The 24,218-nt window shown below is 39.0% G+C and overlaps 1 pseudogene across 1 annotated transcript in view; it reads left to right on the forward strand.

The window, feature by feature from the left end:
- LOC308647923 (olfactory receptor 2T3-like) overlaps positions 1 to 24,218 on the forward strand; it is a 668,743-nt pseudogene that overhangs the window by 104,659 nt on the left and 539,866 nt on the right. The gene's annotated exons all lie outside the window — the stretch shown is intronic.

The raw sequence follows: 24,218 nt of genomic DNA on the forward strand, positions 1-24,218 counted from the left end.
TAACCTAAAACAGGCACGGTCCCTAAGCCACATACTTGTTGTTTAAATTAAACAAAAGGGGGAGATGATGAGGGCCACAACCAAGTTAAGATGGAGCCTGGCAGTATGCTAGGAGGAGTGGTTTCTGAGCCAACGCCAGCAAGCCATTAAGATGATGAGGATTCCTTAATGACTTACTGCTGTATCTAGATGATGTTAATTGAAACAAACTGTGTATAATGAGTTAGGTATAAATACCTCTACTGTCCTACAATAAAGCAGCTCCCACTGTTTCAACCTCACAAGTTGCTTGTCACCCCCCATTTATTTTGCCCAGCCAGACTGCAGCAGATTCTCATTGAAAGATTTATGCCAAATAAATAAATCCTATGCAAGTAAGAAATGTAAAGTCTTCAGATGTTCTAGTTTTGTTCAGTTGTATGAAAGGACTCATACTGTAGAAAATCCTGTAAATAAGCAATGTGGGGCAGTATTCAACTTTCACAGTTTCCTTCAAAGATATCAACAGATTCACATCAGGGAAAACCGTTCTGCCCTTTAAAAAGTGTGGTAACACTTTCAGCTTTCCAATTGTCTTTAAAACGCATGAAAGAGCTCATTCTGGAGAAAAGCCTTGAATGTAGAAATGTGGTGAGGCTTCCAGTTGTTTCAGATCCATTCAGATTTGTTCAGACTTAAGGGAATTTTATTTTGTCTATCTATCTATCTATCTATCTATCTATCTATCTATCTATCTACCTACCTACCTACCTACCTACCTATTTATCTATTTTGGTATTAGGGATTGAATCCAGAGATGTTTAACCACTGAGTGATATCCTAGCCCTTCTTAATTCTTTTTTTTTTTTTTCAATTTTGAGCCATGGTCTCACTGAATTGCTTAGGTCCTCATTAAGTTGCTGACTCTGGCTTTGAACTTGTGATCCTCCTGCATTAATCTGCTGGGCCTTTGGAATTACAGTCATGTACTGTTTTGAGCAAATGACCTATTTCTTGAGAAAAGCACTGTATGTGTGTGAAAAGAATGTTTGCCTTGATTTCTTCTCTTTTTTATTCAGAAGTAATGGAATGGCACCTTGGGGTGGAACTAAGTGTTGCATCAGTGTGAAGATGTGAAAACAGCATTATTTGCTGGGTTAAATCTCTCTTATTATTAGATTCAATTTTCCTGTATTTTAAGTTTTTTTGCATCTGTAGTCAACTCTCATATATTATGACATGATCTTATACATACTATGCATAAATATGTGTGTAAATCTAGTATGTAGTATAATTTTATATATAGAAGTATATATTATATAGAATAGTTGACAAAATTTCTAGTTTAAATTTATAAACATTTATATGCAGCATTTTAATTATTTTTTAAGTTTCCATCTATCTACTTCCTTAAGAACATTTTCTTTCATATTATCTATTTTTTTCCACTAAAGGCCTTAGCAAATAAATCATATTTTAAACCTCTGGTTTCATACTTAAAATTAACATTTTAAAGACCCATGTGTAATTCTAATATTTTCTGTCTCCTCAAATATCTTACAATTTTATATATGTTGTGACAGAATAAAAATGTGAGAGGTTTTAAGTATGATTACCAAGGTCAGAGAATGAAGGGGGAACAGAAAAATAAAATTATCATCATTATCATATCTTCAGTGCTTACAGGATCTTTCTAAATTCTTCCCAAGGGCCTCACTAAGTTCCTGAGGCTGGTTTTGAACTTGTGATGCTCATGCTGTAATCTCTTATGCCACTAAGAATACAGGCATATGCTATCATGCCTGGTTCCTGGATGTTTCTTGAAACCCTGATGTAAATCAAAACATGCTTTGTTTGTGTGTAGTTTCCAGGTGTTGACCGATTCAAAAGCAAGAACTAGTTTCTAATGGGTTTATGTACATTTATGTTCTTCAAGCTGGAAGATTCTGTGCTTCTGTTTTTAATATAGCTTGGCTATTCAGTATCACTTTTAAAAGAGAATTTTGAAAGCTCCCCAGGACTACTGAAAAGTTTCTTTCAATCTAATAAGACAATCTGGCAATTTCCTAGTTTTATATATTTGATTCAGTAGAAATATTGCATACTGGTCTTGATCAGTTGATGCAGAGTCTGGGTTTCTCTATAATAAATCCATTTGCCAAAGGCAGAAGTTACAGGTTTGCTAGTGGCCAGTGTGAAGCACATGAGTGATTGCAAGTGTCCTGGGGTGGGGGCATGCTCTGTAGGCGTTCAGTCTTGGTGAGTACATGGGTGCAGGAATCAGACTCCTAGGAGGTTCACAGTATCTCCTGGCAGGAGCTGCCTATGACTTCTGGGCAATTGGCTGGTATGTGAGGTGACAGGTAGACGACTGCCTTCTGATGTATTTTGTTGAGTAGCTGAACCAGTAGGGAGGAATAAGAAATATAAGATTCTTCATTGTACTAAAGACATGTTTTGAGAGCCAAAAACCTTAACGTCTTGGATCTTCAGCCACATATTTTCCTTCAAGTATGCTTTCCCCCACAAACTTTTGTAGCTTGATCCTTTTGTGGAGTGAACTGAGATGGATATGAAGAGGTTTTATTTAATGGCATAGTGTTCTGGAAATTTTGAAGACCTGCAGCAGATTTTTTTTTTTGATTTTAATTATTTTATTGTTGGTTGTTCATAACATTACATAGTTCTTAACATACCATATTTCACAGATTGATTCAAGTGGGTTATGAACTCCCATTTTTACCCCGTATACAGATTGCTGTGTCACATCAGTTACATTTCCATTGATTTACAAATTGCCTTTCTAGTGACTGATGTATTCTGCTGTCTATCCCATTCTCCACTGTCCCCTCACCCCTCCCCTCCCCTCCCCTCCCCTCCTCTCTCTCCATCCCCTCTACTATAAATCGTTTCTTCCACTTATATAATTTTCCTCCTACTCCTCCTTTCCTCTTATATGTAATTGTGTATAACCCTGAGGCTCACCTTCCAGTTCCATGCAATTTCCCTTAACTCTCACTTTCCCTCCCGCCTATCATCCCTGTTTAATGTTAATCTTCCTCAAGCTCTTCGTCTCTACCCTGTCCTTGGTTACTCCCCTTATATCAAAGAAGACATTTGACATTTGTTTTTTAAGGATTGGCTAGCTTCACTTAGCATAATCTGCTCTAATGCCATCCATTTCCCTCCAAATTCTATGATTTTGTCATTTCTTATTGCAGAGTAATACTCCATTGTGTATAAATGCCACATTTTTTTAATCCATTCATCTATTGAAGGGCTTCTAGGTTGGTTCCACAGTCTTGCTATCGTGAATTGTGCTGCTATGAACATCGATATAGCAGTGTGCCTGTAGCATGCTCTTGTTAGGTCTTTAGGGAATAGACCGAGGAGGGGAATAGCTGGGTCAAATGGTGGTTCCATTCCCAACTTTCCAAGAAATCTCCATACTGCTTTCCAAATTGGCTGCACCATTTTGCAGTCCCACCAACAATGAACAAGTGTACCCATTTCCCCACATCCTCGCCAGCACTTGTTGTTGTTGGATTTTTTAATGGCTGCCAATCTTACTGGAGTGAGATGGTATCTTAGGGTGGTTTTGATTTGCATTTCTCTGACTGCTAGCGATGTTGAGCATTTTTTCATGTACTTGTTGATTGATTGTATGTCCTCCTCTGAGAAGTGTCTGTTCAGGTCCTTGGCCCATTTGTTGATTGGGTTATTTGTTATCTTATTATCTAATTTTTTGAGTTCTTTGTATACTCTGGATATTAGGGCTCTATCTGAAGTGTGTGGGGTAAAGATTTGTTCCCAGGATGTAGGCTCCCTGTTTATCTCTCTTATTGTTTCTTTTGTTGAGAGAAAACTTCTTAGTTTGAGTAAGTCCCATTTGTTGATTCTGGTTGTTAACTCTTGCGCTATGGGTGTCCTATTGAGGAATTTGGGGCCTGACCCCACAGTATGTAGATCATAGCCGACTTTTTCTTCTATCAGACGCTGTGTCTCTGATTTAATATCGAGCTCCTTGATCCATTTTGAGTTAACTTTTGTGCATGGCGAGAGAAAGGGATTCAGTTTCATTTTGATGCAAATGGATTTCCAGTTTCCCCAGCACCATTTGTTGAAGATGCTATCCTTCCTCCATTGCATGCTTTTAGCCCCTTTATCAAATATAAGATAGTTGTAGTTTTGCGGATTGGTTACTGTGTCTTCTATTCTGTACCATTGGTCCGCTCGTCTGTTTTGGTACCAGTACCATGCTGTTTTTGTTACTATTGCTCTGTAGTATAGTTTGAAGTCTGGTATCGCTATACCGCCTGATTCACACTTCCTGCTTAGCATTGTTTTTGCTATTCTGGGTCTTTTATTATTCCATATGAATTTCCTGATTGTTTTATCTATTTCTACAAGAAATGCTGTTGGGATTTTGATTGGGATAGCATTGAACTTATAGAGAACTTTTGGTAATATCGCCATTTTGATGATGTTAGTTCTGCCTATCCATGAGCAGGGTATATTTTTCCATCTTCTGAGGTCTTCTTCTATGTCTCTTTTTAGGGTTCTGTAGTTTTCATTGTATAGGTCTTTCACCTCTTTTGTTAGATTGATTCCCAGGTATTTTATTTTTTGGGGGGATATTGTGAATGGAGTAGTTGTCCTCATTTCTGTTTCAGAGGATTTGTCGCTGATATACAGGAATGCATTTGATTTATGCGTGTTGATTTTATATCCCGCCACTTTGCTGAATTCATTTATTAACTCTAGTAGTTTCTTTGTAGACCCTTTTGGGTCTGTTAGGTATAGAATCATATCATCTGCAAATAGTGATAATTTAAGTTCTTCTTTTCCTATTTTTATGCCTTTAATTTCTTTCGTCTGTCTAATTGCTCTGGCCAGTGTTTCGAGGACTATGTTGAACAGAAGTGGTGAGAGAGGGCATCCCTGTCTTGTACCAGATCTTAGAGGGAATGCCTTCAATTTTTCTCCATTTAGGATGATGCTGGCCTGTGGCTTATCATAGATTGCTTTAACAATGTTGAGGAATGATCCTGTTATCCCTAATTTTTCTAGAGTTTTGAACATAAAGGGATGCTGTACTTTGTCGAATGCCTTTTCTGCATCTATCGAGATGATCATATAGTTCTTATTTTTAAGTCTATTGATGTGGTGAATAACATTTATTGATTTCCGTATATTGAACCAGCCTTGCATCCCAGGGATGAATCCTACTTGATCATGGTGTATAATTTTTTTGATATGTTTTTGAATCCGATTCGCCAGAATTTTATTGAGGATTTTTGCATCTAGGTTCATTAGAGATATTGGTCTGTAGTTTTCTTTCTTTGAAGTGTCTTTGTCTGGTTTAGGAATCAGGGTGATGTTGGCCTCGTAGAATGTATTTGGAAGTTCTCCCTCTTTTTCTATTTCCTGAAATAACTTGAAAAGTATTGGTGTTAGTTCCTCTTTAAAGGTTTTGTAAAATTCTGCTGTATACCCATCCGGTCCTGGGCTTTTCTTAGTTTGTAGTCTTTTGATGGTTTCTTCTATTTCCTCTATTGTTATTGGTCTGTTTAGGTTGTCTATATCTTCCTGACTCAATCTGGGCAGATCATATGACTTACGAAATTTATCGATGCCTTCACTATCTTCTATTTTATTGGAGTATAAGGATTCAAAGTAATTTCTGATTATCTTCTGTATTTCTGAAGTGTCTGTTGTGATATTGCCTTTTTCATCCCGTATGCTAGTAATTTGGGTTCTCTCTCTTCTTCTCTTCGTTAGCATGGCTAAGGGTCTGTCAATTTTATTTATTTTTTCAAAGAACCAACTTTTGGTTTTGTCAATTTTTTCAATTGTTTCTTTTGTTTCAATTTCATTAATTTCAGCTCTGATTTTAATTATTTCTTGCCTTCTACTTCTTTTGCTGTTATTTTGCTCTTCTTTTTCTAGGATTTTGAGATGAAGTATGAGATCATTTATTTGTTGGTTTTTTCTTTTTTTAAGGAATGAACTCCAAGCAATGAATTTTCCTCTTAAAACTGCTTTCAGTGTGTCCCATAGATTCCGATATGTTGTGTCAGTGTTTTCATTTATCTCTAAGAATTTTTTAATTTCCTCCTTGATGTCTTCTATGACCCATTGGTCATTCAGTAACCTATTGTTCATTCTCCACGTGGTGCATGATTTTTCCTTCCTTCTTTTATCGTTGATTTTCAGTTTCATTCCATTATGATCAGATAGGATGCATGGTATTATTTCTACTCCTTTATATTGTCTAAGAGTTGCCCTGTGACATAATATATGATCTATTTTTGTGAAGGATCCATGTGCTGCTGAGAAAAATGTGTAACTACTTGATGTTGGGTCGTATATTCTATATATGTCAATTAAGTCTAGGTTGTTAATTGTGTTGTTGAGTTCTATAGTTTCCTTATTTAACTTTTGTTTGGAAGATCTGTCCAGTGGTGAGAGAGGTGTGTTGAAGTCTCCCATGATTATTGTATGGTGGTCTATTAGACTCTTGTACTTGAGAAGAGTTTGCTTGATGAACGTAGGTGCACCATTGTTTGGGGCATATATATTTATGATTGTTATGTCTTGTTGGTGTATGGTTCCCTTGAGCAGTATGCAGTGTCCCTCTTTATCCTTTTTGATTAATTTTGGCTTGAAATCTATTTTGTTTGATATGAGTATGGACACTCCTGCTTGTTTCCGCAGTCCATATGAGTGGAATGATTTTCCCCAGCCTTTCACCTTCAGTCTATGTATATCTTTTCCTATCAAATGCGTCTCCTGTAGGCAACATATTGTTGGATCTTGTTTTGTGATCCATTCGACTAGCCTGTGTCTCTTAATTGGTGAGTTTAAGCCATTAACATTTAGGGTTATTATTGAGATTAGGTTTGTTCCTCCAGTCATATTTGTTTATTTATGTTACTAAACCTGATTAGTTTTCCTCTTTGGTTACTTTCCCCCCTTTACTGTCCTATCTCCCACTGATGGTTTTCAATGTTATTTTCAGTTTCCTCTTCCTGTAATGTTTTGCCAAGGATTTTTTGAAGAGATGGTTTTCTAGCTGCGAATTCTTTTAACTTTTGTTTATCGTGAAAGGTTTTAATTTCATCTTCCATCCTGAAGCTTAATTTCGCCGGATACACGATTCTTGGTTGGAGCCCATTTTCTTTCAGTGTTTGAAATATGTTATTCCAGGATCTTCTAGCTTTCAGAGTCTGTGTTGAGAGATCAGCTGTTATTCTGATTGGTTTGCCCCTAAATGTAATCTGCTTTCTTTCTCTTGTAGCTTTTAAAATTCTCTCCTTATTCTGTATGTTGGGCATCTTCATTATAATGTGTCTAGGTGTGGATCTCTTATGATTTTGCACTTTTGGCGTCCTGTAGGCTTCTAGGATATGGGATTCTGTTTCATTCTTCAAGTCTGGGAAGTTTTCTCGTATTATTTCATTGAATAGATTGTTCATTCCTCTGGTTTGGAGCTCTGTGCCCTCCTGTATCCCAATGACTCTTAAGTTTGGCCTTTTAATGTTAACCCATATCTCTTGGATGTTCTGCTCATGGTTTCTTAGCAGTCTTGCTGAACTGTCTATGTTCTTCTCAAGTTGAAATACTTTGTCTTCATTGTCTGATGTTCTATCTTCTAAGTGATCTATTCTGCTGGTAGTATTGTCAATTGAGGTTTTAAGTTGGTTTATTGCTTCCTGCATTTCTAGGATTTCTATTTGTTTGTTCTTTATTACTTCTAGCTCCCTGTGAAATTGATCTTTTACTTCCTGGATTTGTTTCTGTAGTTCCTTGTCAATGTGATCTTTCATTGTCTGATTTTGCTGTCTCATGTCTTCCTTGAGAGTCCAGATCATCTGAAGCATGTATATCCTGAACTCTTTATCTGACATTCCGTCTGTTGCAGCTATTACCTCTTCTAGGGTTGAGTTGACCTGCATTGCTTGTGGTCCTTTCTTTCCTTGTCTTTTCATGTTGCTTGCGTTTCTTTCTGCTTCGTGAAACTGTTGTGTTTTTGAAATTTTTCCCCCTGTTTATTTTTGTTGCTCTTGTATATTTAGGATATCTCTCTTGTAGGGCGGGTAGTGGCTGTGATCCTCCTCTAATCAGGGTGATCTATATACTACGCTGGTTGGTCGTAGGTCTGCCCGCCCCGCGGGCACGGGTGGCTGCTCTACTCTGCCCCCACTCCAATTGCGGTGACGTTCCTGCCACGTCCTCGGATCGTTGGTCCTGATCCGGACGTGGGCAGCAGCTCTTCTCCACCCCTACTCCAATTGATGTGACGTGTCTACCACGCTGGTTGGCCTCCAAGCCTGTTCCGCCGGTGGGTCTCAGATCTGCCCACCCTGCGGGCCTGGGCTGCAGTTCTGCTCAACCCCCACTCCCAGTGGGGGTACCTAACTGCCTCTCCAACGGGTCTCTGGGCTCCTTCCGGATGCTGGCGGCGGCTCTGTTCAACCCCCACTCCAACCAGTGTGACGTGACTGCCTCGATGCTACTCGTCCACTACACTGGCCGGCTGCCGAGCCTGTCCTGCCAGTGGGACGCAGGACTGCCTACCTTGCAGGGTCAGACGGCAACTCTTCACGGCCTCTACTCCAAGTGGGTTGACTTGGCTACCCTGCCGTCGGGTCGCTGGTCCTGTTCCAGGCGTGGGCGGCTACTCTCCTCGGCCCCAGCTGCAGTTGGGGTGTCGCGATACCACACCGGCGGGACCCTTAGCCTGCTCTGGGCACAGGAGGCAGCTCCACTCTGCCCTCCAGGCCCCCGCAGTACCCAGCAGGACCCGGACCAAGAAGCAGTCCCTGTAGGATCCCCAACCCTGAGCCAGAGCCGCTTCGGGAGCCAGGAGCCGGTCTCTCCGATCCCCGCCACTTTCTGCTAGGAGCAGGCTCCTCAGGGCAACCGCCGCGGGTTCCCCAAACCCAGGCCAGAGCCGCCCCGGGAGCCCAAGCCTGGCCGCACCAGACTCTCCCTGCTAGGTGCCCAAGCCTGGCCGCACCAAACTCTCCCTGCTCGGTGTACGCTACCCTTGGAGCAGAGTCTAAGACGCACTTCCCGCGGGCTCTCCAGCTCCGGGTCAAAACTGTTCCAGGAGACAGAGTCCCGCTGCCCCTCGTCGCAAGTTTCACTTGTGGGTGGCCTCAGCTCGCGGTCCCCACAGGCTCCGCGGCCCTGGGCTCAAGCAGCCACAAGGGCCAGAACCCAGCCTCTCCGATCCCTGCCACACTCTGCTCGGAGCAGGGTCCACAGAGGTACCCCAACCTCAGGCCCAGGCGGCCCCCGCCCGGACCTGGCAGCTCCAACCTCTCCCAGCTCAGTGTATGCTCAGACAGGGGCAGGGTCAAAGACACAGTCGCCGCGGGTTCCGTAGCCCCGGGCCAAGAAGGATCTCCCGCCCTGGGCCAAAGCAACCCGGGGAACTAGAATCTGGCCGCTCAAAGCCCGGCGCCCGCCTTGCCAGGGGTGAGGCCTGAAGAGTATTCTCCTCAGAGTTTCCAATCCCGAGCCTGAGCGATCTGTCCGCGCGACGCAGGCAAATACCAGCCTGGAATCACCTGTTCTGTAGTTGAATGAGCTGAGATCAGTAGAAAACAGGGATGATTGCGTCAGCTCTCCATGATGGCGGCTGCAGTTCTCCTGCGTGTTCCGACCGGTGTCGGGAAACGAACTGGACCGATTCTCTCCTGTATTTCAAAGCTGGAATTCAGCACTCAGCGTGGCTAGTGTGCCACTGGCAGGAGCCTGCAGAATCCGCTTCGCTGTAATCCCTCTCTGGTAACTCGCGGCTAATTAACTCGGGCGCGTCCCAGACTCCATCCACGGGGCGGTCCGCCGACCAAGTACTGCTTCGCTCCGTGTGGAAAAATCGCCCGCTACCAAACCCCTGCAGCCGAATCCCGCGCGCTGGAATTTTGACCTCTAGATTCTGGAGCACTTCAATTTCACTGGGGATTCCCACCAAGGTAGCCTTCAGCCATTTCACCTCGTGTTTCTCCCACACAGTGGCGCAGTGTACTGGTGTGCTGTACTCCCTTGGCCGCCATCTTCCGGTCTCCCCCTGCAGCAGATTTAAATTCCAACCCTTGTTACAACTTTATGGAAGATTGGAAAATTCTCAAAATGCTATGACTCATCAGGTGCAGGGGCACCCAGCTGGAATCCCAGAGGCTTGGGGTGAGGTAGGAGGATTGTGATTTCAAAGCTAGTCTCTACAAAAGCGAGGTACTAACTAACACATTGAGACCTTGTCTCTAAATAAAATACAAAAGAGGGCTGGGGATGTGGCTCAGTGTTTGAGTGCCCCTGAGTTTAATCCCCTATAATTTCCCCCAAAATGCATATGAATCAAGTTTTAATATACTGTATTATGGGAGGATGGGCCTTTCCATTATACCATTTTTTTCCTTTGATTTGTCAGGCATGGTCTGGCAGTGCAGGAATTCTGTAAAATGAACAAATTCAATAAAAAAAAATCCCACAAGCATATGGTTTTTTAAAGTAATGAGATAGCCAGAATTATCATATTTTAAACCTCTGGTTTCATACTTAAAATTAACTTTTTAGAGGACATAAATGTACATAAACTCATTAGAAACTAATTCTAGGAGGGCCGCAGTATCTCCTGGCACTAGCTGCCTACCACTTCTGGGCAATTGACTGGTATGTGAGGTGACAGGTGGATATATTTGGTTGAGTAGCTGAACCAGTAGGGAGGAGTAAGAAATACAATATTGTTTTCATAATGACTATTCCAAGAGTCTCCTGTTTTGGGAATCCACAGTAATTGATGGTCATTACTGGTGACCATGATTTCTTTATTACTAAAAGAGTTGTGAAAGCCTCTGCAGTGCAGGAGTCTCTGAAGCTGTTAAGAGTGCCTGTCTGTTCAGAGCATTTTGGTAGAAGAATCCCATATGGGCCTGCCTGATTTGTAGATGGCATGATCATAGAGATTGCGTGAGAGTTACAAGTGAGGAACACATTACCACTAGGTCCCCTGCAGCCTAAAAAGTGTCAGATTTGCTTGTTTTTAAAGAGTGTGTCAGGGATCCTTGGAGAGGATGTCAGCAATGTAAGGTCAACCCTGTTCTCCTGGAGAAAGGGGGTGCTGTAAGTCTAATCTCATGGTACATGGTAAAAGCTGTTGAGTACTCTAAAACAAGTACTTGGTCCTTTTAGAAGTAAGTACAATTTTCAGTAGAATTGCTATTGAAATAAAGGCAACAGAAAACATTAGCCAAATCTTTCTGTTATTAATGTAGAAAATCAAAGTTATATATTTTTTCTTTTAGAATTGCCTTCATATTCTCTCAAAGATTTGGCATATTGTATCTTCTTTCATTTGTTTCAAAAAATTATTTCTCCCTGGATTTCTTTTATGATAGGTTCTTCTTTCAAAATTGTATTATGTAATCTTCAAGTGTTATAATGGTTTCTGCTTTTTATCTTTTTTTAAAAATTTTAATCCATTATGATCTCATCAAATGCAAGGAATTATCTCTAATTTTTATATTTGATAGACCTGCTTTGAGCCCTAAAATATGATGTATTTTAGGGAAAATTCCATGTGCCACTGAGAATGAACTGAATTTGGTTGTCAATGAATGAAATATTTGATGGATGTCTTCTGGATCCTTTTGATTAATAATGATTTTTAGTTCTGAAGGGTCTTAATTTAGTATATTTCTGGATGATCAATCTACTGGGAAGAAATATGTGTTGGAATCTCCCAGTGTTCTGGTTTCTTTGAATCTTTGTATTGAGAAGGGTTTGTTCATGTGGGTAGTTGCATGAATGTTTGGGGTATAAATATATACAATGATTATATTTTGTTGGATGATTCCCGTAACCAGTATGAAATGGCCTTGGCTTATGTTAAAATGCTACTGCAAGCAAAGGAGTGCAGGCATCTCTTTGAAATAAATCATTTCCTTTGTATATACACCCAATAGTACTATTGCTGAATCCTCTGAAAGTTCTACTTTTAGTTTCTAAGGAACTCTCCATTTTTTTTTCATAATGACTATACTATTTTACATTCCATCCAACAATGTGTAAGAGTTCCTCTTCCTCAACAGCCTTGTTAGTTTTGTGAATTATTTTTTCCCTTTTGTAATAAACAGCCTTTCTAAATTGGGTAGCATGACTGCAGTTTAGATTTGCCTTTACTTGATAACTTATAAAACTGAGAAGATGCAGAAATTAGAAAGTTTTAAACACTAGGACATTTCAATTTGTGCTTAAAGAAGTTTTACATATGCTTTCTCAATAATTTGATAGCTACAGTTTTCTATTTGTATATTTTTTTTATTTTTTATTTTGGTCAATTAAATATGAATCTATCCTTATTTTAGATTCATTACCTAAATATATTTTAGGTGTTAGTTACTTAGACCATGCATTTATTTAAAGCTTGTATATTTATATTTAATTTCAGAATGCAAAACATACTCATGTGTATGTATATGTGTTACGTGTATATATACATGTAAAATTTTATATGGTTTCATGTATGTGTGTATACAGTGGAATATCTAGAATCTAGAGAAGTTCATGGACTTCAGGCAAGGTACTTACAGCTGTTTTAATGGATAAAAATTAAAGTGGACCTATTATCTCAATTTGATTTATTTTTACATGAGAAAAAAATGTCCTCACATTATTGAAACAAATGCATATTGGTTAAGGCTGCTTCCATGTGATGTGAAGGCTCTATTTTATTATGTTATAGGTATTATAATGTTAGCAGATTGGAACATGGGTAATGAAATAGATGCTGTGTTGGCTTTTATGACACACAGTAAAGTATATAAGATTTATGTGTCATTCATTTTTATCTCTTCCCTTCTCTTTTTCCAAAAATTTGAATCATGATAATTTTGGCCATCTCATGGTAGATGAGTCATTGACAATCCTATGTAAATCAGAAATGACAGAAATTATTGTAGTGGTAGTTGACTTTGAATAGTATGTTTTTACTTGCTAATAACTAAGTTATTTAAACACCATGATACATGATGTTATCAGTCTAAACTGCTTGTTTCATGTTGACTTGAAATGACATTTAAAGAATAATTTGCTCTCCTCAATTTTTTCTTTTACAAATTATCAAAATTCATACCTTAATTAAATATCAGTTACTCCATAAAGACTCAGAATTCTACCTAAATGATCTTAAAATTCATTTGGCCATCCAAATTGGAATGAATGAAGCTCCTTTAAAAGTTTTGGCTTTTATATTAGGATAAAAATATATAAAATACAGTGAAAGCATTCACATTAATGTACAACCATCACTGCCATGCATTTTCAGAGGTTTTTAATCAATCTAAACTAAAACTTGTTAACTAAATGCTCTCTCCCCTTCTGTTATTCCCAGACAACCACCACTCCAATTCTTATTTCTGATAATTTGACTCCCCTGCTTTTTCATGACTGGCTTCTTTCCCAAAGTATAATCTCTTCAGTGTCCATCATTACTGTAGTCTATGACTATATTTACTTTTTTGTAACCCCAGTTATTTTATCATTGTGTTAGTGTTTCACATTTGTTTCTCATTAACCTGAAGATGGACATGGCACACAGATACCTGTTTTAGCACTTCCTTTTTTTTTCATGTGTGTGCACCCTAGAGGCGAAATGCTGTCCCATTTATTAATTCAGGGATAATTTTTTTTTGAGGAATCACTGTATTGCTTTCCACAGTAGCATCACCATTTCAAAATTGCCACAAAACCTAGAAAAGCTTCAAGTTCTACACATACTTGTCCAAACACATTTGTCTTTTATTTTTGGATGAAACTTTTCCTAGTTGATGTGAAATGGATTCTCATTGCAGTTTTGATCTTCATTTATCTGATAAGTACAGATACTGGGCATGAATAATGTGTTTATTATTCATTTGGATATCCTCTTTGGAGAAATTCAGTCTTCAAGTTGTTTGCTCATTTTGAGTTGCCCTTCTTCATTGAGCTGTGGGTCTCTTAATGCTCTGGATATTATTTTCTAATCAGATGTGTGATTGTGAGAATCCTTCCCTCCTGTGCTGCCTTTGCACTTTCTTTGTAGTGTCTGATGATACAAAAAAGTTTTAATTTTTATAAAGTCAACTGATTTTTTGCGTGTTATTTGTACTTTTGGTGTCATATTCAAGAAATCACTGCCTAATGCACTGCCAAATACATTACTAGAAAGATTTCCTCTGTACTCTTTCATTGATATGCCTCTCTTCTACCTTGACTCCCCCACCCTGAACACCCTTCCATGGCTCAGCACTTAGCACCCTGTGCTGATGAAGTGACTCCTGGCCACATCACCCCCTGCAGGGTGCACACCCTCTTCCAAGTCTCTCAAGGGCTGTATCCCTCCTGATGGCTCAGGGGAGAGTTGACTCCATCCTTGTGGTTATCAATGCTAGTGTTTTCTCAGATGTTTTAGGATCTTGTTCCCAAGGAGAAAATACTTTCAATAAAACCCTTCTGATTTGTTTTGTGATGTTTTCATGCTGTTTTCATACAATAGCAAAAATATTTGATTTCTGAGAATTTTCTTTCCTTTGCCATATGAAATCTATTATTTTATTATATGTTTCTATGAATGCACATAAGCATCCATTAGTTCTCCATTATTATTTCTCTTTTATACTTTTTTATATTGTCAACTATCTCATGCTGTTTCTTCTGTCTCATATTACCTAGTTTGTCCTTTAAAACTTCTCTTCATATTTTTAACAATCATTGTGATTTGTTTTCCAGTAGTCCTTTACTGTTCCCTCATCTTGTAAAATTAAAGAGACATGTTTTGTGGATTTAATGACATCAGATTCTTCTCCAAAGTTGTGAAATTTTCTGTAAAAGGATCCTTATCCCAATCACTTCCAATCTAGGGAATACACTTGCATGTATTCTAGTGTATACACTGTGTGTTGTCAAGAGCATCCTGTGTGTGTGTGTGTGTGTGTGTGTGTGCAGATGTATACACACAATAACACTTGTATGAATCTTTCCTCAAGTCTGTTGACCTTTGGGTCTAAAATAATATTTAACCTAGAAATCACATACCTTTTGGGAATACTTCTCAAAATTGTTCAGTGATCAACTTCATCAAGACCAGAATCCCCTATACTCCTCTGATCTGAATATTCTCAGGACACAGTTCCTCCATCCACTTAGGTAACTGGCAGGTCTTCTATCCAATTTCTTTTTGTTGAAGGGCCCATAAAGCCATGTATTTGGTACATAAGTGTCACAGAAGCACAGAGATATAACACAAATGCTTTTTGGTAAGAGTTTGGGTACAGCTGGGAAGCTGCAGAGAACATTGGCATAAGGTTAGGGACTGACATTCTGTCACTCTTGAGATTAAATGAACACCCAAAGGAGACTTGGTGGAGGTGAACACTGAAAATCCAGAGTATGATGAATTACTGTGACTTTGTATGTGAGGTATTTGGCAATAAGATTTCAGGATAGATTTCAGAACAGAGGAAAAAAGTTGATGATCCCTGACTGAACAAATGCTGGACCTGGAAGTGTTGTGCAAGGACCACGCAAGAAGGTAAAATCATATTTCCTTACAGCAAATATTAGAATACTGGAAGTTTGGAAATAAGTCTTACAAATATAAATATGGAAGAAATAAATCATGCTCTGAGGATTTTAAAATATTTTGTAATATGGACCTCTACTGGATGCATTACATGAATTTTCTATGCCTATATTTCTGGGAAAAACACAAATATAATAACTTGTGAGTGGGTTTATTGATATAAGACATTTGTATCCTACTGATATTTTAACAAATGTTATTTTCTGTACATCTTCAAGTTTCTTACAAAACATTTTTGTCATAATATTTCTCAGAAAATATTAATTTCTAAGGAAGAATATGAGACTTCTTTTTGGTAAATACATAAAACTGGTTCTTCATTTAAGATGTACAAATTTAATGTACAAATTTAATGAATAACACACAGCCTGATTCACAAAGGAATTTTCCAAATTGATCTAATAGTCACTACTCAACATACTGATTCTTGTGTGTCACTGCAGAATGAGCAATATTAAAGCTCTGTGGCAAATTATGAGCAAGAGTCAACTGATTTCATCTTGTTGGGGTTGTTTCCATTATCAAGAGTAGGTCTTGCAGAAACATTGTCACATGCCTATAATTCCACTGACCCAAGAGGATGAGGCAGGAGGATGGCAAATTCAGACAACCTCATCAACTTAGTGAAGCTCTAAGCAACTGAGTGAGACCTTGACAAAAATAAAAATTAAAAGGTCTGGGGATGCTCCTCACTGGTTGAGTACCTCTGGGTTCAATATTCTGTAACCCAAGAAAAAATTTGGTCTTTTCTGTATATTTTCATTGTTCTCATCATCTTGATTGCTCTAATTGACAACCTATCCATGATCCTTCTCATCCTTCTTGATATCTATTTCCTGCTTAGTTGGCTGTTTCTCATTAATCTAAGTTACATCTCCACAAGTGTCCCTAAGATGACTTCTGCTTTCCTATTTCATGGAATGTGGAATTCATTGTTTCTCCTTTCTTACTTTAATAGGTGGAGAAACACTATTTCTGATATCTGTGGCCTGTGATATATAAGTGGAATTTGTTTTCCTCTCTAGCCCATCTGCATAACAACAAAATACCTATTACCTGTACTGGTGATAATGTTTTGTTTTGTTTTGTACCCGATATTGAACTTAGGTGCACTTAGCCACTGAACCACATCCCTAGCCCTATTATGAATTTTATTTAAAGGTAGGGTCTCACTGAGTTGCTTAGCACCTTGCTTATGCTTAGGCTGGCTTTGAACTTGTGATCCTCCTTTCTCAGCCTCCTTAGCTGCTGCGATTACAGGTTTTTGCCACTATGCCTAGCAATACTGGATCTTTATAAAGGGCTTCATCAACTTCTGTGCTTATATCACATATGCACTCCATATATTTTACTGTTAATCCAAGGCCATCAATCATTGCTTCTGCGATATCCCCACCATTTTGGCTCTGGCTTGAATGAAAATTTGGGTCCATGAGTACACAGTGTTTGTGAGCACTACCCTTTCCTCATGATTGCATTAATTGGAGTTACTTCCTTCTGTGGTCAAGTTCTCCTTGCTCTCTGCTTTTTGCACTCAGGGTAGGGAAATAGAAGGCTTACTCCCCCTGTAGCACCCACCTCACTGTGGTGACTTTCTACTATATATGCTTTGCTTACACTTACCCACAGCCAAGATCCCTCTGGTCTCCACCAGAGGACAAGGTTCTGGCTGTCTTCAACACCACCCTCACCCCAGTGCTCAATTCCATCTTCTACAGCCTGAGAAACTAGGAGGTGGTGGGGCCCTGAGCAGATGGACTCAGAGGATCTGTTCTGTGTTATGTAGATAAACCTTCTGCCTTATTCCCCAGGACTTGTCTGAAAGTCCACTCAGCAATGTGTAGTAACTGAAAATATTATTTTATACCTAGAGTGTAGAGACTAAAAAGAATCTAGAATATAAATGAACTGATCATCTGTACAAATTGTGTTATAAATATGTGTAATTTGAAATAAGACTTTTTAATGATGTATTTTCCACTAATTATAAATGTGTTTATTTTCTGCTAATTTACTATCAATGAGATTTTTTTTCTTGGTCTTGTTGAAATACAATTGGAGATTGACTAACTGAATTGGCATTCAACATAACAATTTTATTATTTTTCAATTTATTATTTATGCCCATCCAAAACAGAAAAAGTAATTCTGCTAAATAATGAAGCTAATCAAAAACTGTAAGCTTTGTATTTTCTTCCCCTCATTGTATAAATTTAATCATTATCATTTTTTTAATTTAGGGAAATTATTACAGGATTCATCAAAGAACTCATTAGGAATTTTTAAGTCTTTAGGTATCACGTGTCAAATTAATGCTTCCTTGTGGGGGCTGAATCCTAAGAGTGTGAATATCAGTGAGGACTGAGAGGTACCAATAGAGGCAAAGAGGAGGGGAGGTGAACCAGAAGATGTACAGGCCACGGTTTAGTCTGATGGGTGGAGGTAAACATACAGAGGCCCTCCCACCATCCCCCCTAGCTTGACACACAATCCACTTATATCCCACATGGCCACTACTACTCATGCATCCCCTAATGCCTGTCAAATGAGGCTTTCTTTACTTTCTACTTGCCACATCTCATACATTTATTGAAATGAGTTAGAGAAAGTCAGCATTTATGCACCAAGAATTTCAGTCATGCTTAGCAGATCTTTGAAGATGATCTTAATAATTTTCAGCTCATTTAACTAAAGTTTTGCTGAATATTTACAGTTGTAAAAGGTTTGGTATAAATTTCTGATGAATAAGTGCAAAAAACTTTTATTATGCTAAATTTCACAAATCTTAAGAAGTAATTTATGTTCTAATAAAATATTTAACTCTTGCTAAAAGTGAAATTCATATCATTAAGGGTTTAGGCTTCAAAAATAAGAAACACACACACACACTCACACACACCACAAAAATTGATTTTTGGCAGTGTCAAGTATCCAAACCTGAGACATGCACCTATGAAGCAATCTCTCTACCACTAAGGTATGCTCTTTGACCTAAATTAAAACTTCATCAACAGCATTCAAAAGATTCTCACTGGGCTGGGGTTGTGGCTCAGTGGTAGAGCACTTGCTTAGATGTATGAGGCACTGGGTTTGATCCTCAGCACCACATATAAATAAATTAAATAAAGGTCCATTGACAACTAAAAAAATATTTAAAAAAAGATTCTAACATTTTTTTCAAAGTTGTGGAAATTATGCAAAAATACAATGTGTGCATGCTCAGCCTAGTTATGTATTGTACATCTTGTAGTACAAAGTACACTTAATTTTTTCCTTACTCTTAATAATTGGTTTATCTGGCTCTTTATAATAAAATAGCATTTTGATCCCCAAGATTTTTTACTTTTCATTCCTATAATCTTTTCATAAACTTTAAATTTCATTTTTGTATCTCAATTAATGGGTATTCATTTCATAGTAAGAGTACTCCAATCCTTAGAATTCAAACTTGCTGAACTCTAATACGTTCCTGCTAGGTGTTTCTGCTCGGTGTTCTTGCAATGATCAGGTGTACACTTCTATTTAGTTATAGTTTCCTAGTGAAGCATAATACCTAAGTTCCCAATAACTTCCTGCCTGTCTTTCAAATCAGACAGTAAGTGTGTTGTAGATCCCTCAGGGCAGGGTTCTGGAACAGAAGAGAAAACCAGCCTCTCACCATGGCTAGTGCCACTGCCAACAGAGCTTCTCTTTTCTCCTGGGCCATGTTCCTCTGTTAAATCTGCTGCTGCCACCATAACTACTTTATCTGAACCCAGTACAGCCCTTTGGCTCCCTTGGCTACAGAGGAACCATGATCTTGTCCAAGAAGTGTGTTTGCACAATGTCAGAGGACAAACTAATATCTCTGCACATAGAGAAAATGTGTGAGCCCTGCTGCTGAACTGAACTCTGTGCTAATGCTGTCACCAGCTCAGCCCCTCAGCTTTCATACATGCTCAGAGATGAAATGATGAACAATCCAATATGGCACAGCACAGCACTGATGCTCTCACAGGCCCTTTCTGAATGGGGGACACCGTGTATATACACAGGTCTCATGTCCTAAGACAGCCCTAGGAAGGACAGCACTCAGATATGGAAATTGATGGGAATGTGCTATGGTGGGAATGTCTGTCCCCTCTAAAACTTCTATATCAAGATCCCAACCCTGTGTTGATGGCACTAAGAGGCAGGACCTATGGGAGGTGCCTATCAGGTCATGAATGTAGGGACTCATGAATAGAACTGGTACCTTTGCAAAAGACCTCCTAGTGAGCTTGTTCACCCTTCACCATGTGAGGACACCATGATTAACCAGGATGCAGGCATTGAATCTGTACAAATAGATTTACATTCTTATATGCTTTCCACCTTAAGGTATCTTGGCATCACAGTTTGAATGCACTAAGGTCCAGTCTCTGCTTTTCTTGTTAGTTACTGTCCCTGGAAAGGACCTGGAGAATACGGAATTAAGCAGTGGTGCTGAATGCAGGCCCTGTCTTCATTCCAGGCTGTGAATGATGGAGGCAAACAGGAGCCTGGTCCACTCTTTGACACACCATTTCCTTGGGGGAACTTGTGCATTTCTCTGAACTTAGTTTGTTTGAAAGCAAATGTCAGCACTGTGCCCTGTAATATCAATAGTGATATCACTAAAACTGAGCATGCAAATTGAACTCTTGTAATTACCCATTTAAGGTAGATCTGAGATGCCAGAAGAAAAACAGTAAGGTCACACACAACTGTTTCAGGAATTATCCTAGTAGGTCACAAAATCAGCCTGCTATCTTGTCCTGACTGTATGTTTTGTTCTTAGCATCTTTGATGGAACTGCCAGCCATGACATTAAGATTACCTTTGCGCAGTAGCTGCTGGAACCATCTTGAAGTGCTTTCCAGGTTCCTTAGTGACTTGTGCAGATTCTCCTTCAAAATTCTTAAGGTTTGATATGGGGTGTTGTCTCCTAAGTCCAGTACAGATGATAGCAATCCAGTTTCCTCTGTATGAAACAGGCTGGCTGCTACATAAAGCTAAGAAAAGAAGGCAGCAAAAAAATAATAATAATTAAACACACACACACACACACGACACAGAAAGTAATTTTAGAAGGCGAAGGCAGGACACCTCTTTGACGTCAGGGGTCCAGCTTCCACACTGGAAAGAGAACAAGAGCTTGTGATTGCTTTGTTTCTATGGGGGAACTTCAAAAGCTTTCTACAGAATGTTCTTAGCAATTAAGGTAGGAGATGAGCTGTCCAGTTCCAAATGGGTCACGCCCAACTCTGGAGCTCCAAGATCAGTCTCCTAGCCAAGTGAAGATAAAAGTCATGTGCACTGGGCAATCCATTAAGTGGGAGGAGCCACAAAATAGCTTGCAGTGCCAAACCAGGATCTCCTTGGCTCCAAAACTGAGTGAAGATGCTCAGGGGTGGCTCCCCACAAGGTATCTACCAAAAGTTCATGTGTGAAACAACGCAAGAATTTTCAGAGGTGAAATGATCAAATTATGAAACGTGTGACCTGATCAATGGATTAATGCACTGATTTGGATTAACTAGTTGGTAATGAAAGATGGTAGAATGTGACTGAAGAAAGTATGTTCCTGCTGTTGCCTTTTGTGTTTGTGTTTTTCTCTGATGAGTGGAGGTCCCTCTCTTTGCTTCTTGGCCCTAGCATGAGGGCAGCAGCTTTCTTCCACCAAGCCCTTCCCCCATGATGTTCTTCCTGACCCTGGAGTCAGAAGAATCAAGTTGACTGTGTATAGTCTCAGGTCTATACAACCATGAGTTCCAAATAAACTTTCCCTGCTCTGTGTTGTTGATAGTAGTTCTTTTGGTCATGGCAACACAAAACAGATTAAAACACAAATAAACCCCTTAACCTTTCCTGTGTGCTCCATATACTAGCATCAGCTTAGTCTTTTCACCAGGATTCTGCACAACAACTCTTTTCTTTCTTTCTTTCTTTCTTTCTTTCTTTCTTTCTTTCTTTCTTTCTTTTTAAAAATATTTTGTAGTTGTTGATGGACTGTGTTTATTTATATGTGGTGCTGTGAGTCAAACCCAGTGAGTGCCTCACACATGCTTGGCAAGTGCTCTTCCACTGAGCTATAACCCCATCCTGCAACCCTATTCTTTATTCCCATATAAAAAAATTTTGTTGGAGACTCATCTGTCCATATTAGTTTTTTGTTTTAGTTTTAATGGTTTTCATACTGACTTTCCAATGAAAGTCAGAGATGATGTAATTTTCATGCCAGTATCTCTTTGCTATCAGTAATATGAAGAAGACCAAGGCCATCAGAAATGATTTTCCGAAATCCTTCACCTAGTAGGTCCTTGGGATCAGAAGAATAAGAAAGTTTTGTCCACAACCATGCAAATGCACCCAAAAGGCTCTTTTCCCCCTCAAATCCCTGACATTTGGAGAATGAGTATAGAAAGAGGAGACACCTGCAATCTGTTATGTTTTTTCCCAGCATCTACTCCATATGGTCTTGAATGTTGTATGATGATGCAGCTCAGGGAGACTGATCAAATCATCTTCACATCACTATCCTGGTCCCGTATTCAACATGCATCATTGTGGTCATTTTTTATCCCAGTTGTTAACCCGCAGTCAATAGTTTACACTGCCTCTCATTCATTTTTCCCCTCCAAATGTTAGATGCAAACTTCAGAGCACATGTTATCTATTCAGATTATTTTTAATGCTCACCATGTGCACTATAGTCTTTTACATCTTAAGATAGCAAAGGTTGATATGAGGAAAAAGAAATGAATATTCTCTTTCTTTCTCATTCACAATTGTGCTTCAGCATTGTGATAACATGGAATGTAGCAACAATTGACTTAAAAAATCTACATCCAAGTTATTCAGTAATTTTTTCTTGGATTTAAATCTAGTGGGTAAAACAGCAATTACTTTTACAAGCATATATTGTATCAGTCTCTGAATACTGATAATTTAAGACATTTTTGTGAACACAGATATGCAAGTTCCCATAAGTTGAAGGCTAGTTTGATATTTGGGCCTTAAACTGAGTCATTCTCTTCCTTTTTCAAAACTCTGAACAATCATAAAACAATTTTACTTTTCAGCCAGCTCTAGGGTCATTATCCTTACTTTCTGAAGTACTTCCTAGACACAGTTAAACTGACATTTACAATATGATTGCAACACCCAGGGTTCTTAATTGAAAGAAAAACAAGTAATCAATCCCCCGATACAAAAACAAAGAACACTGGTGGCCCATAAAATCTTCAGACACAGAAGAAACAGGATGAATGTGTATACATTAATAGTGCCTAACAGCCATGAGGCAGAATTAATAGAAATTGTCACTTGGTCAAACCTCAGCTAGATGTGCTGAAGAACTCCAGGACTTTCAGGACAAGGGACCTCAAGACAGCCCATTGCATGGGTTTGTGGAATGTGAACATTAAATTGGATGGTGAGTCACCTCCAGGAAGGAGCTGGGCATGTGGCTGGTGGCTCATGGAATTGGCCAAGGAGATAGATTACAAAGGATAGATCATAGTGACAGTATGCACAGGGCTGCTTGTGAGACATTGGATTTTAAAACTAATGTGCCCTGTTAGAGGCACACTAAGTACTTAGATTTTAGGGAATCAGAGACCCAATGTCCAGCTCAGGTGACCACTGATGACAAAAGCTCAAGATGATCTTTCAATGAAGGCAAGAACCATGGCAATTATTCCATCATGGAATAGGAAAAAGGCAAAGAGAGAAAACTGTGGCATTGGTCCCTGTGGCAGAAAGAACTCCTTTATATATTGTGTGCCTGGAGAAAAATTACAAATGTAAACTATTGTGTTTTCTAGGAGCCTTTTGGATTTCAATATGTCTATGTAAATTAAAACTAAAATTTATAAGGATAGAAAATTTTTGTTTGTTTGTTTCTGTTGTTCCTGACATTTTTATTGGTACTGAGGATTGAACCCTGGGGTACTTAACCACTTGAGCCACATCCCCAGCCCTTCTTTTTTCTTTTGATTTTGAAATAGGTCTCCCTAAGATGCTGAGGGCCTTGCTAAATTGCTGAGACTGGCTTGGAACTTGCAATCCACCTGCTGTGTTCAAAAACACAGTAATACTGAATGAAACCTGTGACACTCAAATATTTAAATATTCATATGTTTGGTCTTTGAGTTTATCAAAATCTTTCAAGTATCCAAACATGTTAACAATACATTTAGTACAAAAGATTTTTGTATGAATGTACCCATGTACCCATGATGTTCAAGGATCAGCTGCATATGGTATTTCCTAAATCCTACCAGGTGGTTCTTTGAGATGATCTTTTGTTCCTCTGAAGTTTGGACAGGAGCTCAGGAACTTGTGGTTCTGGAAGAAGCAAAGGTTGGAGCTTGGCAGGTGTGTGTCTTGCCTCTCTGGAATGACAGAGCACCAGAGTGGATAAAGATTAAGATATCAGCCATATTCCCTGAGTGCAGACCAGCTCTGACAATCTACATGTGACATTTACTTAATACATAGGTGTGTCAGTTTCCTTTTCTGTAAGATGAGGATAATAATAATAATAATAATAATAATAATAATAATAATAATAATAATAATAATCATAGCAGAACCTCCACACCAC

Source organism: Spermophilus citellus (assembly GCF_964194105.1).
Source record: "Spermophilus citellus genome assembly, chromosome: 1".
NCBI classification, from domain to species: Eukaryota; Metazoa; Chordata; class Mammalia; order Rodentia; family Sciuridae; genus Spermophilus; species Spermophilus citellus.